The 13,861-nt window shown below is 36.6% G+C and overlaps 1 long non-coding RNA gene across 1 annotated transcript in view; it reads left to right on the top strand.

Moving 5' to 3' along the window:
- The first annotated feature begins 658 nt into the window (after positions 1-658).
- Positions 659-13,861, top strand: part of LOC115896460 — a 146,364-nt gene continuing 133,161 nt past the window's right edge. The window contains exon 1 of the long non-coding RNA XR_004056352.1: positions 659-763. This is a non-coding gene — a long non-coding RNA (uncharacterized LOC115896460). The remainder of the gene's footprint in view (positions 764-13,861) is intronic.

Raw genomic sequence — 13,861 nt, 5'->3', positions numbered from 1 at the left:
TGGTCTTCTGTGTCGCTCGCGCTGGGAGTTGGAGACTGGAGCTGTTCCTATTCGGCCATCTTGCTCCGCCCTTTGGAAGCTATAATGACATTTAATAGCAAATAAAAATCATCATGACAAGTCAAGAGACATACTTCAGAAGGGAAAAAATGCTTATAGTGCCTTTAATTGCAGTTATCCCCCTGTATGTTGAACAAGGGGCTCCACAATTTTATTTTGCCCTGAAAATTATGTAATGGGCCCTGGATCCATCCTTGGACAATCACGATGGCTCTTGAGTCCTCTGGATAGAACCCTAGTTGTCATCAGTAGCTTTGTGGATATCTGTTATGACAAGTTGTTCTAGGTTCGTCTTGGAAATTTCTGTCCCAGACTTGAAAACCTACATTTTTCCAAGAGGTCCTGGGTCAGTTTAGTTGAAATTAGTATTTTGAGACCATAGTCTGGAAACTAGAGGTATTGATTCCTATATTTTTTGTTATGGGCTGAATGTATCTCCCCAAAATTCATATGTTGAATTCCTAACCCCTAATATAATTGTATTAGGAAGTGAGGTGTAGGAGGCAATCACATCTTTAAGGTGGAGCCCTCATGAAGGGGATTAATGTTCTTAGGAGAAGAAACATGAGAGAGATTTTTTTTTTTTCTCTCAGCCATATGAGTACACCATGAGAAGATGGCCTTCTGCAAACCAGGAAGAGTATCCTCACCAGACAGCAGGTCTTCTGGTGCCTTGACCTCGGACTCCTCAGCCTCCAGAAATGTGAGAAATAAATTTCTGTTCTTTCAGCCATCCATTTGCTGGTATTCTATAATAGCAGCCCAAGAATTTGGTTATTATTTCTAGATCCTTTCAATAAAGAGTGCTAAGAAATAATTTTTTTCTTTTTTTCTTCTTATTGAAGTAGAGCATAACAGATAAATATGCACAAAACTTAAGCATACTGCTTGAGAAATTTTCACAATCTCTCAGACCAGCAAACAGAGTATGACTAACACTCAGAAGCCCCCTCTTGTCCACTTCCAGTCACTGTCCCCCCACCAAAGGTATTAAACTGACTTTTAATGCCAGAGATTAATTTTGTCTACTTTTGGACTTTATAGAAATGGAATGATACATTATACTATTTTTGGGTCTGGCTCCTTTTGCTCAACACTGTGTATATAATTAAAAAAAAAATGCTACCAGCATGCATTTACTAATAGTTGAAGTTTATTTATTCTCATTGCTACCTAGTATTTTATTCTATGACAACATCAAAACGTCTGCTTATTTTACTCTTGATGGACATTTACATTATTTCCAGTTTTTGGCTATTACAAGCAGTGCTGCCTGGGAACATTCTTTACCAGTCTTTGAGTGAATTTATGTACATATTTATATTGGGTATATAATTAGGTGTGCAGTTGTTAGGTATGGTGATGTTCAGCTTTCATAGATATTGCCAAACTGATTTCTAAAATGATTAGAGCATTTTGGCTCCTACTAGCACATATGAGAGGACAAGTTGCTCCACATATTTGCTAATACTTGGCACACATTTGCCAATACATGGTACATTTTACCCACTATAATGGGTTTGTAATGATATCACATTGTGGTTAATAAGTTACACTTCACTGGTGATAAATAAAAGGGTATCTTTTCACATGTTTATTAAATATTTGGCTATTCTCTTGTAAAGTGCCTGTTCATGTCTTTATCTCTTTGTATTTATATATATCTACTTTTTTTGTTTGTAGCAGTTTTTATTTTTTTCTGATATAAATCTTTTGTTGAATATGTGTGTGTGTATAAGTACAGTATACATATTTCAATTATATTTTCCCATTTTGTGGGTTGTTTTCATTTTCTGGGTGGTGTATTTTGATAAATAGAAGTATTTACTTCAAATATAGCCAAATGTATCATTTTTTGTTTTTCTAAGAATACTGTCTTTTGTGTTCCAGTTTAAGAAATCCTTAATTACTCAAAGGTCATGAATGTATATTCTATGCTCTCTTAAAAAACTTTGCTTATTTTTCACATTTTGATCTGCAGTCCATCTGGAATTTTTTTGTGTATGATAAGAGATGGAGCTCTAGATACATACTTTAGTGTGGATTAAATGACCCTGGCATAATTTTTTAAGTAGATTTTCTTGTGTATATTTAAGATATATCACATATTATGAGATACATATATACATGTGGTAAAATGGTTACTGTACTGAAAAAATGCACATGTCCATCATCTCACATAATTATCATTTTCTTTCCCCTTATGGCAAGAGCAGCAATACTCATTCCACAAAAATCCTAAAAACAATACACTATTATTAACTGTAGTCTTCATGTTATACGTTGGGACTTCAGACTTGTTCATCCTACATATCTGCTACTTTAATGTCCTTTGATCTACTTCTCCCCATTTCCTGCTCCCTCTGCACAGCACCAGTTAACCAGTGCTTTGTTTCCTCTATCTCTGTGCATTTCACTTTTAATTGAGAGTCCGCATGTGAGATGATACAGTCTTTTTGTTTCTGGCTTATTTCACTTAGCACAATGTCCTCCAGTTTCATCCATGTTGTGGGAAATGACAAGATCTCCTCTTTGTAAAGGCTGAATAATATTCCATTTACTATCTCTATATACTCTAGTTTCTTTATCCATTCATCCCTCAACAGACACTTAGGTTGTTTCCATCTTGGCTATTGTGAACAATGTTGCAATGAACATTGGCATGAACTGCTATGAACATTCCAAATACCTTTACAAGATGGTGATTTCATTTCTTTTGAGGGACTACTGGATCATGTAATAATTCTATTTTTAATTTCTTTAGGAATCTCCATTCTGTTTTCCATAATATCAGCAACATTCTACATTCCCACGGTGTACAAAGTTTCCCTTGTCTCCACACCCTCGCTAACACTTGCTACAACTTCTCTTTTGATAACAGCTATCCTAACGGGTGTGAAGTGATACCTTACAGTGGTTTTGAATTGTATCTCCCTAATTTTTTGGATATGTTGAACATCCTTTTATATACTTGTTGGCCATTTAAATGTCTTATTTGGAAAAATGTCCATTTATATCCTTTGCCTATTTTTTAACTGGGTTACATGTTTTCTTGCTATTGAGTTGTATGAGTTCTTTATATATTTTGGTTATTAAGCCTTTATCAATTATATGGTATGCTAATATTTTTTCCAGATTCATAGGTTGCCTTTTCATTTCATTAATTGTTTCCTTTGCTGTGAAGAAGCTTTGTAGTTTGATGTAGCTTCACTTATTAATTTTTGTGTGTGTTGCAATCTGAGCTTCTGGTGTGATATTCAAGAAGTCAGTGCCAAGGCCAGTATCAAGGAGCATTTTTCCTTTGTTTTCTTCTGGGAGTTTTATAATTTCAGGTCCAGCACAGTATTTTGATAGATAATTCTTTCTCCTTGCACTTTTTTGAAGTGTCGTCTTCAAAAATAAGGTGAGTGAATGTGTGTGGACTTCTTATTGAATTTATTCTATTCCACTGTTTGTAGATTATAATAATAATCTTTAGCATCTTGAAGTCTGTGTTCCCCAGTGTTCATCTTCTTCAAGATTGCCTTGGTATTGCCAAGGTTCTTTGCATTTTCATATGCATTTAAGAATTTACATGAAATGTAGAATTTTAGAAGCCTGTTAATTTGTACAATGTGCTGGAATTTTGTTTAAGAATGTTTTGAATCTGCAGAATAATTTTGAGATAATTGAGACAAATTCACAAGGCTGGTTTAATAAATCACCATAAATCAGCCTTGTGGGTTTGTCACATGATAAATCTCTCCATTTACTCAGTTATTTAATTTATGTTAGTATTATTCATAGATTTTAGTGTAGTGGTCTTTTCAATTTTTGTTAAATATAATCTCAGGTATTTGATATATTTTAGTACAGTAAATAGTACTGTTTGTAAAATTTCATTTTCACATATTCACTGTTAAATATTAAGACAGGTTGTCAAGCAGTTATTAAGATTTGCTTGCCATGTTTTCAAAAATTCTATCAGTAAGAAATAGCTGGAATGGGTGTGGACAATTTATTACTCATGGCACAACATGTTTGTGTCAGTTTCACTTGCCCTGAAGTTTCATCGGGGTCATACGGAGTGGGCCCAGGAGGATGCTGCCCAAAAGGTTTATGTTGCATCTGAGAAACACTAAACATTAGAAACTTCTTTGAAGAGGCTACTACAAACCTGGCCATTCTCCCCACAGGAGATATAGAGATTAGGTTTATTATCCAGGAATGCAAACAAATGGCTCCAGAGAGACAAGTCTCTAAATCTTTCCAGAACCATACTTTATTTCTTGCTTTTGAAGTATTTACTATTCAAATTTACCTCCTTGCTCAGAAAGCCAGGACTGTGCAGAAATGTGAACATATTTATGGAAGATTTTCTTCTAACCTATATGAATTTACATAAGAATCCTAATTGTTAGTAGATTTTCAGTTGATTAATTAAATTTTCTACATACACAATGAAGTCTTCTGTTAAGAATGTCAGTTTTATGTTTCCATTTCCAATCTTTAAACCTTTGGTTTTATCTTCTTGCCTCACTGCACTTGTTGGAAACTCCAGTCAATATTACGTAGAAATGATGATACTGTATCTCTTGACTTATTTCCCACCTTAGGGAGAATGTTTTCATTATTTATAATATTAGACGTTCATAAATAACCTATATCAGATTAAAAATGTTCTTTTTTTCTAATTTGCTGAGACTTTTTGAAAGATGAAAAGTGGGTGTTGAATTTTTATCAAATGCCTTTCTTGCATCTGAGAGATTATTATATGACATTTCTACTTTTTTGTTATTAATATGGTTAATTGTACTGATACATTTTTGAATGTTAAATCACCTTTGGCTATCTGAACTAAACTCCATTTGGTTGTGATGTACTATCTTTTTTATGTGTTTCTGAATAGGATTTTCTAATATTCTGTTTGAGATTCTTGCATCTATGCTCATTAGAGAATAAGGTCTGTCATTTTCCATTCTTGTAATGTCCTTGTCTGGTATTGAAATCAGAGCTAGACTGTCCTCAGATAATGAATTTGAAAACATTTATTATTTCTTCTCTCTGGAAGTGTTTGTATAAGATTTGTGTTAATTCTTAAATTTTTGTAATAATTCACCCATGAACCCATCCAGACTTATGGTATTCTTTATGTGAGATGCTTTTACAAATGAATTCAGTTTCTTTAATATATATCAAATTATTTAGAATTCCTTTTTTAAAGTTTTGATCAGTTATCTTTTTCAAGGAAAATGTTTATTTTATCTCATTTTCAAGTTCACTGAATTTTGAACTTGTTTTTTACAATGTTCTTTCACTTTTCTTTGGGGTTGATTTGCTTTACTTTATTTAGCTCCTTGAATTAAAAATCAGATTGTTAATTTTTTAACTTTTTAAATCTAGTTTATCTTTTGAAGATTATGAGTTATTTTATTTTAGCTACATTCTACATGTTTAAAATTTCGATGTCATGTCTTCATTATCATTTAATTTAAAGTCTATTCTGATACTTTTTGTGATTTCTTCTTGATTTATGAATACTTACGAATATCCTCCTTAGTTTTCAAGCAATGGAGGATTTTTCTAGTTATCTTTGTGTGACTTATTTTTAGCTTTTAAATTTATTTCTAGCTTGATAATTATTGTCAGAAAAATACGCTGCCATTATTTAAATCCATCAAAATTTGTCGAAATTCACTTTACGGAGTAGCATAAGATCTTTTTTTTTTTTTTTTTTTTTTTTTTTTTTTTTTTTTTTTTGTAAGTATCCTGTAGCACTTCAAAGATTATGTATTTAAACGTGATGATCTATATATGTCAATTAAGTTAGTTTTAGTAAGTGTTGCTCAAGTCTTTAATATCTGCTGATTTTTAAAATCTGCTTGTTTTATCAGCTATTAAGATTATAGAATGATCTATTTCCTCTTTATTTTTGTAGATTTTTCCATTATATATTTTAAAGAAATGTTGTTGATGAATACAGATTTAGAACTATTATATCTTTCTGGTGGATTGACAAATTTATTATTATAAAATACATGATATGGTTTGGCTGTGTCCCCACCCAAATCTCATCTTGAATTGTAATCCCCACATGTCCGGGGAGGGGCTTGGTGGGAGGTGATTGGATCACCAGGCCAATTTCCCAGGTGCTGTTCTAGTGGTATTGAGTGAGTTCTCCTGAGATCTGATGGTTTAATAGTGTGGCACTTCCCTCTCTCTCTCTCTCTCTTGCTGTCTTGTGAAGAAGATGCTTGCTTCTCCTTTGCCTTCCACCACGATTTTAAGTTTCCTGAAGCCTTCCCAGCCATGCAGAACTGTGAGTCAATTAAAACTCTTTTCTTTATAAACTACCCAGCCTCAGGTAGTTTTCTATAGCAGTGTGAAAATGGACTAATACAATACACCTTTCATATCTAATAATGTTCATGCTTTAAAATTTTCTTTGTCTAACTCTATGTTTATCTTTCTATGGTGTATCTTTTGTGATCTTAATGCTTTCACACTTTCTCTGTTTTCATATTTTAAATTTGTCTCTTAAAGAAACCTGCAGTTAACTACTGTTTTTTAAAAATATTAGATAATTTTAGGCTTTTAATGGTAATATTTAAGCCTTTTATGCTCTTATAATTATATAAATACATGTATTTGTATTATTATTTTGTTTTTTGTTTTCCGTTCCTCTTTCATGCTCCTTTTGATTTTTACCTCCTTTTATTAAATTAAATATATTTTTATTTTTTCATCCTCATATAGTTTATGTTCTTTTTCAATTCCTAGAAGTTACAGCATGCATCTTTGTCATAATATAAGCTAATATAAAATTCTAGAACTTTAAAACACTTTAATTGACCATTTTCTGCCTCTTGCATAATTTTATCATGCCTTTTAAATGTAGATGTATATTAAATCCTATAAAAATTTTTTATTCAACAGATATTTATATTTACCCACAGTTTTACTTTTTCTATTGCTCTTCCTTTTAATTTCCTGCATTTATGTAGTTACATGTATCTGACAAACTCTTTGAACTTTTAAGCCTACTAGCAATATTTTTTTATTTGTAATAAAATTCACTTATTTTGCCTTCAGTTTTGAATATTTTTTCTAGACATGAAATTTTAGATTGGCAGTTTTTTTTAGTAATTTAAAGATGTCACTCCTTTATATTTTGGTTTCATAATTTCTTTTTTTTTTTTCATTTTTTTATTATACTTTAAGTTCTAGGGTACATGTGCATAACGTGCAGGTTGGTTACATATGTATATTTGTGCCATGTTGGTGTGCTGCACCCATCAACTCGTCAGCACCCATCAATTCATCATTTATATCATGTATAACTCCCCAATGCAATCCCTCCCCCCTCCCCCCTCCCCATGATAGGCCCCAGTGTGTGATGTTCCCCTTCCCGAGTCCAAGTGATCTCATTGTTCAGTTCCCACCTATGAGTGAGAACATGCGGTGTTTGGTTTTCTGTTCTTGTGATAGTTTGCTAAGAATGATGGTTTTCAGCTGCATCCATGTCCCTACAAAGGACGCAAACTCATCCTTTTGTATGGCTGCATAGTATTCCATGGTGTATATGTGCCACATTTTCTTAATCCAGTCTGTCACAGATGGACATTTGGGTTGATTCCAAGTCTTTGCTATTGTGAATAGTGCTGCAATAAACATACGTGTGCATGTGTCTTTGTAGTAGAATAATTTATAATCCTTTGGGTATATACCCAGTAGTGGGATGGCTGGGTCATATGGTACATCTAGTTCTAGATCCTTGAGGAATTGCCATACTGTTTTCCATAATGGTTGAACTAGTTTACAATCCCACCAACAGTGTAAAAGTGTTCCTATTTCTCCACATCCTCTCCAACACCTGTTGTTTCCTGACTTCTTAATGATTGCCATTCTAACTGGTGTGAGATGGTATCTCATTGTGGTTTTGATTTGCATTTCTCTGATGGCCAGTGATGATGAGCATTTTTTCATGTGTCTGTTGGCTGTATGAATGTCTTCTTTTGAGAAATGTCTGTTCATATCCTTTCCCCACTTTTTGATGGGGTTGTTTGTTTTTTTCTTGTATATTTGTTTGAGTTCTTTGTAGATTCTGGATATTAGCCCTTTGTCAGATGAGTAGATTGCAAAAATTTTCTCCCATTCTGTAGGTTGCCTGTTCACTCTGATGGTAGTTTCTTTTGCTGTGCAGAAGCTCTTTAGTTTAATTAGATCCCATTTGTCAATTTTGGCTTTTGCTGCCGTTGCTTTTGGTGTTTTAGACATGAAGTCCTTGCCCATGCCTATGTCCTGAATGGTACTACCTAGATTTTCTTCTAGGGTTTTTATGGTATTAGGTCTAACATTTAAGTCTCTAATCCATCTTGAATTAATCTTCGTATAAGGAGTAAGGAAAGGATCCAGTTTCAGCTTTCTACTTATGGCTAGCCAATTTTCCCAGCACCATTTATTAAATAGGGAATCCTTTCCCCATGTCTTGTTTCTCTCAGGTTTGTCAAAGATCAGATGGCTGTAGATGTGTGGTATTATTTCTGAGGACTCTGTTCTGTTCCATTGGTCTCTAGCTCTGTTTTGGTACCAGTACCATGCTGTTTTGGTTACTGTAGCCTTGTAGTATAGTTTGAAGTCAGGTAGCGTGATGCCTCCAGCTTTGTCCTTTTGACTTAGGATTGTCTTGGCAATGCGGGCTCTTTTTTGGTTCCATATGAACTTTAAAGCAGTTTTTTCCAATTCTGTGAAGAAACTCATTGGTAGCTTGATGGGGATGGCATTGAATCTATAAATAACCTTGGGCAGTATGGCCATTTTCACAATATTGATTCTTCCTATCCATGAGCATGGTATATTCTTCCATTTGTTTGTGTCCTCTTTGATTTCACTGAGCAGTGGTTTGTAGTTCTCCTTGAAGAGGTCCTTTACATCCCTTGTAAGTTGGATTCCTAGGTATTTTATTCTCTTTGAAGCAATTGTGAATGGAAGTTCATTCCTGATTTGGCTCTCTGCTTGTCTGTTACTGGTGTATAAGAATGCTTGTGATTTTTGCACATTAATTTTGTATCCTGAGACTTTGCTGAAGTTGCTTATCAGCTTAAGGAGATTTTGGGCTGAGACAATGGGGTTTTCTAAATATACAATCATGTCATCTGCAAACAGGGACAATTTGACTTCTTCTTTTCCTAACTGAATACCCTTGATTTCTTTCTCTTGCCTGATTGCCCTAGCCAGAACTTCCACTATGTTGAATAGGAGTGGTGATAGAGGGCATCCCTGTCTTGTGCCAGTTTTCAAAGGGAATTTTTCCAGTTTTTGCGCATTCAGTATGATATTGGCTGTGGGTTTGTCATAAATAGCTCTTATTATTTTGAGGTACGTTCCATCAATACCGAATTTATTGAGCGATTTTAGCATGAAGGGCTGTTGAATTTTGTCAAAAGACTTTTCTGCATCTGTTGAGATAATCATGTGGTTCTTGTCTTTGGTTCTGTTTATATGCTGGATTACATTTATTGATTTGCGAATGTTGAACCAGCCTTGCATCCCAGGGATGAAGCCCACTTGATCATGGTGCATAAGCTTTTTGATGTGCTGCTGAATCTGGTTTGCCAGTATTTTATTGAGAATTTTTGCATCGATGTTCATCAGGGATATTGGTCTAAAATTCTCTTTTTTTGTTGTGTCTCTGCCAGGCTTTGGTATCAGGATGATGTTGGCCTCATAAAATGAGTTAGGGAGGATTCCCTCTTTTTCAATTGATTGGAATAGTTTCAGAAGGAATGGTACCAGCTCCTCCTTGTACCTCTGGTAGAATTCACCTGTGAATCCATCTGGTCCTGGCCTTTTTTTGGTTGGTAGGCTATTAATTATTGCCTCAATTTCAGAGCCTGCTATTGGTCTATTCAGGGATTCAACTTCTTCCTGGTTTAGTCTTGGAAGAGTGTAAGTGTCCAGGAAATTATCCATTTCTTCTAGATTTTCTAGTTGATTTTCATAGAGGTGTTTATAGTATTCTCTGATGGTAGTTTGTATTTCTGTGGGGTCCGTGGTGATATCCCCTTTATCATTTTTCGTTGCATCTATTTGATTCCTCTCTCTTTTGTTCTTTATTAGTCTTGCTAGCGGTCTGTCAATTTTGTTGATCTTTTCAAAAAACCAACTCCTGGATTCACTGATTTTTTGGAGGGTTTTTTGTGTCTCTATCTCCTTCAGTTCTACTCTGATCTTAGTTATTTCTTGCCTTCTGCTAGCTTTTGAATGTGTTTGCTCTTGCGTCTCTAGTTCTTTTAATTGTGATGTTAGAGTGTCCATTTTAGATCTTTCCTGCTTTCTCTTGTGGGCATTTAGTGCTATAAATTTCCCTCTACACACTGCTTTAAATGTGTCCCAGAGATTCTGGTATGTTGTATCTTTGTTCTCATTGGTTTCAAAGAACATCTTTATTTCTGCCTTCATTTCATTATGTACCCAGTAGTCATTCAGGAGCAGGTTGTTCAGTTTCCAGGCAGTTGAGCGGTTTTGATTGAGTTTCTTAATCCTGAGTTCTAGTTTGATTGCACTGTGGTCTGAGAGACAGTTTGTTATAATTTCTGTTCTTTTACATTTGCTGAGGAATGCTTTACTTCCAATTATATGGTCAATTTTGGAATAAGTGTGATGTGGTGCTGAGAAGAATGTCTATTCTGTTGATTTGGGGTGGAGAGTTCTATAGATGTCTATTAGGTCCGCTTGGTGCAGAGATGAGTTCAATTCCTGGATATCCTTGTTAACTTTCTGTCTTGTTGATCTGTCTAATGTTGACAGTGGAGTGTTGAAGTCTCCCATTATTATTGTATGGGAGTCTAAGTCTCTTTGTAAGTCTCTAAGGACTTGCTTTATGAATTTGTGTGCTCCTGTGTTGGGTGCATATATATTTAGGATAGTTAGCTCTTCCTGTTGAATTGATCCCTTTACCATTATGTAATGGCCTTCTTTGTCTCTTTTGATCTTTGATGGTTTAAAGTCTATTTTATCAGAGACTAGGATTGCAACCCCTGCTTTTTTTTGTTCTCTATTTGCTTGGTAGATCTTCCTCCATCCCTTTATTTTGAGCCTATGTATGTCTCTGCATGTGAGATGGGTCTCCTGAATACAGCAGACTGATGGGTCTTGACTCTTTATTCAGTTTGCCAGTCTGTGTCTTTTAATTGGAGCATTTAGTCCATTAACATTTAAGGTTAATATATTTATATGTGAACTTGAACCTACCATTATGATATTAACTGGTTATTTTGCTCGTTAGTTGATGTAGTTTCTTCCTAGCCTCGATGGTCTTTACATTTTGGCATGTTTTTGCAATGGCTGGTACCGGTTGTTCCTTTCCATGTTTAGGCCTTCCTTCAGGGTCTCTTGTAAGGCAGGCCTGGTGGTGACAAAATCTCTAAGCATTGCTTATCTGTAAAGGATTTTATTTCTCCCTCACTTATGAAACTTAGTTTGGCTGGATATGAAATTCTGGGTTTAAAATTCTTTTCTTTAAGAACGTTGAATATTGGCCCCCACTCTCTTCTGGCTTGTAGAGTTTCTGCCGAGAGGTCTGCTGTTAGTCTGATGGGCTTCCCTTTGTGGGTAACCCGACCTTTCTCTCTAGCTGCCCTTAAGATTTTTTCCTTCATTTCAACTTTGGTGAATCTGGCAATTATGTGTCTTGGAGTTGCTCTTCTCGAGGAGTATCTTTGTGGTGTTCTCTGTATTTCCTGAATTTGAATGTTGGCCTGCCCTACTAGGTTGGGGAAGTTCTCCTGGATGATATCCTGAAGAGTGTTTTCCAACTTGGTTCCATTTTCTCCCTCACTTTCAGGCACCCCAATCAGATGTAGATTTGGTCTTTTTACGTAATCCCATACTTCTTGCAGGCTTTGTTCATTTCTTTTTCTTCTTTTTTCTTTTGGTTTCTCTTCTCGCTTCATTTCATTCATTTGATCCTTAATTGCTGATACTCTTTCTTCCAGTTGATCGAGTCGGTTACTGAAGCTTGTGCATTTGTCACGTATTTCTCGTGTCATGGTTTTCATCTCTGTCATTTCATTTATGATCTTCTCTGCATTAATTAGTCTAGCTGTCAATTCTTCCACTCTTTTTTCAAGATTTTTAGTTTCTTTGCGCTGGGTACGTAATTCCTCCTTTAGCTCTGAGAAGTTTGATGGACTGAAGCCTTCTTCTCTCCTCTCATCAAAGTCATTCTCTGACCAGCTTTGATCCGTTGCTGGCGATGGGCTGCGCTCCTTTGCAGGGGGAGATGCGTTCTTATTTTTTGAATTTCCAGCTTTTCTGCCCTGCTTCTTCCCCATCTTTGTGGTTTTATCTGTCTCTGGTCTTTGATGGTGGTGACGTACTGATGGGGTTTTGGTATAGGTGTCCTTCCTGTTTGATAGTTTTCCTTCTGACAGTCAGAAGGACTGTCTGTTGGTCTGTTGGAGATTGCTTGAGGTCCACTCCAGACCCTGTTTGCCTGGGTATCAGCAGCAGAGGTTGCAGAAGATAGAATATTGCTGAACAGCGAGTGTACCTGTCTGATTCTTGCTTTGGAAGCTTCCTCTCAGGGGTGTACTCCACCCTGTGAGGTGTGGGGTGTCAGACTGCCCCTAGTGGGGGGTGTCTCCCAGTTAGGCTACTCAATGGTCAGTGACACACTTGAGCAGGCAGTCTGTCCGTTCTCAGATCTCAACCTCCATGTTGGGAGATCCACTGCTCTCTTCAAAGCTGTCAGACAGAGTCGTTCGCATCTGCTCAGGCCTCTCCTGTTTCCCCTGTTGTTTTTTAGCTGAGCCCTGCCCCCAGAGGTGGAGTCTATAGAGACAGGCAGGTTTCCTTGAGCTGCTGTGAGCTCCACCCAGTTCGAACTTCCCAGCTGCTTTGTTTACCTACTTAAGCCTCAGCAATTGCGGGCGCCCCTCCCCCAGCCTCGCTGCTGCCTAGCGGTTAGATCACGGCAGACTGCTGTGTTAACAATGAGGGAGGCTCCGTGGGCGTGGGACCCTCCCAGCCAGGTGAGGGATATATTCTTCTGGGGTGCCCCTTGCTTAAAGCACGGTATTGGGGTGGGAGTTACCTGATTTTCCAGGTGTTGTGTGTCTCAGTTCCCCTGGCTAGGAAAAGGGATTCCCTTCCCCCCTGCACTTCCCAGGTGAGGCAATGCCTCGCCCTGCTTCAGCTCTCGCTGGTCAGGCTGCAGCAGCTGACCAGCACCGATTGTCCGGCACTCCCTAGTGAGATGTCCCCAGTACCTCTGTTGAAAATGCAGAAATCACCGGTCTTCTGTGTCGCTCGCGCTGGGAGTTGGAGACTGGAGCTGTTCCTATTCGGCCATCTTGCTCCGCCCCCCTCATCATTTCTTTTCAAAATTAACTTTAATATCTTATTAGCTTCTTTGAAGATAAAGTTTTTTTTTAATCTGACTAGTTAGTAGTTTGGTTTTCAGCACATTTTTAAATAATTAGTCTTGGGATTTTTTTTTTTTTTAAGTTTTTTTTTTTTTTTTTTTTTTTTTTTTCCCAAAAGAACTTTAGTTCTCTCCTCCTAAATCTAATATGCTCCTTGAAGATTTTGGAAGATAAAAACTTAAAATTTCTGGGCCAGGTGCAGTGGCTCGCCTGTAATCCCAACACTTTGGGAGGCCAAGGTGGACGGATCACCTGAGGTTGGGAGCTCGAGACCAGCCTGATTAACACGGAGAAACCCTGTCTCTCCTGAAAATACAAAATTAGCCGGGTGTGGTGGTGGGCGCCTGTAGTCCCAGATACTTGGGAGGCTGAGGCAGGAGAATCGCTTGAACCCG

Source organism: Rhinopithecus roxellana, chromosome 3 (genome assembly GCF_007565055.1).
Source record: "Rhinopithecus roxellana isolate Shanxi Qingling chromosome 3, ASM756505v1, whole genome shotgun sequence".
NCBI lineage: Eukaryota > Metazoa > Chordata > Mammalia > Primates > Cercopithecidae > Rhinopithecus > Rhinopithecus roxellana.
Note: the sequence above shows the minus strand (reverse complement) of the source record. Positions and strands in the feature narration are given on the sequence as shown.